General features: G+C 39.5%; 1 non-coding gene across 1 annotated transcript; it reads right to left on the bottom strand.

Annotated features, from left to right (window-relative positions):
• Positions 1 to 360: 360 nt before the first annotated feature.
• Trnav-uac lies at positions 361 to 433 on the bottom strand. The gene has a single exon. It is a non-coding gene; the product is annotated as a tRNA-Val (tRNA).
• Positions 434 to 954: the final 521 nt, after the last annotated feature.

The following is a 954-nucleotide window of genomic DNA, read 5'->3' as shown; positions in this document are numbered from 1 at the left end:
GTTTTCGGAACTTCACTGAATCATAGTAGTCGAATGCAGGGACAGGTCCTTTAAGAAAGGCCAGTGCCAGTTTCCTTCTACTTGTTCAATTTGAACTTCTGCTTTGTTGTCTGCAGGAAGTCAAACAGCCCTAACTTACTTTCTTACTTACTTGTTTCCTTCGACTACGCTTATAGTTACATTTAAGTTATTGCGTAACTTATCCTTTCCTAGCGTCATGTACAATTTCAGAAATTTTGGGTGGAATTCCTTGTTGAATTGATGAAAATAAAATGATTGTGGATGGCTGTACAACTATCGTTTCGTTGCAGCCAAGTTTACTTAGCTACTGCACGTAATTTAGTATACATTAAAATTTTATGGTTCCGCCCGGGATCGAACCGGGGACCTTCTGCGTGTAAAGCAGACGTGATAACCGCTACACCACGAAACCACGGTGGAATGAGGCGATTAACAACATGTATACTACAGCACTAGACGGTCGAATAAGTTATGGCTATCTATTGTGTGATATTTTGTGTTGGATATTGAGTTTTGTCTATTACATGCGAAACGAATTGAAAATATGTACTTGAAGACTGTTTCAGACAATAAAAGCAGCTTAAATGAAATGTATTAACATTCGTTGCTCATCAGTAATCATCACATTTCACATTATTTTACCATTTTAGTGCGTACGTGCAACTGGTGACGTTATCATTTTGTTCAAGGTCAAGGAAAAAGACAGCAACAAAAGGCGCAACGGATGGCCACCCACTAAATTTGTTCTGCTGTTCGTTTCTCTCCTTTACCACATTTCCTCCCATAATTTCCACGTTTTGCCTCTTGAGTACGAATGTTGGGGAGCTAAATTATAGCCTGAGTATTAAGTAGGTGAGATGCAAAGAATAGCCGTAGCTAATGTCTTTGGCTTAGCTTCCAGACGTGCCCTGTAACCATACTTGTTCAGTGTTC

This window comes from Schistocerca americana, chromosome 4 (genome assembly GCF_021461395.2).
Source record: "Schistocerca americana isolate TAMUIC-IGC-003095 chromosome 4, iqSchAmer2.1, whole genome shotgun sequence".
Lineage (NCBI taxonomy): Eukaryota > Metazoa > Arthropoda > Insecta > Orthoptera > Acrididae > Schistocerca > Schistocerca americana.
Note: the sequence above shows the minus strand (reverse complement) of the source record. Positions and strands in the feature narration are given on the sequence as shown.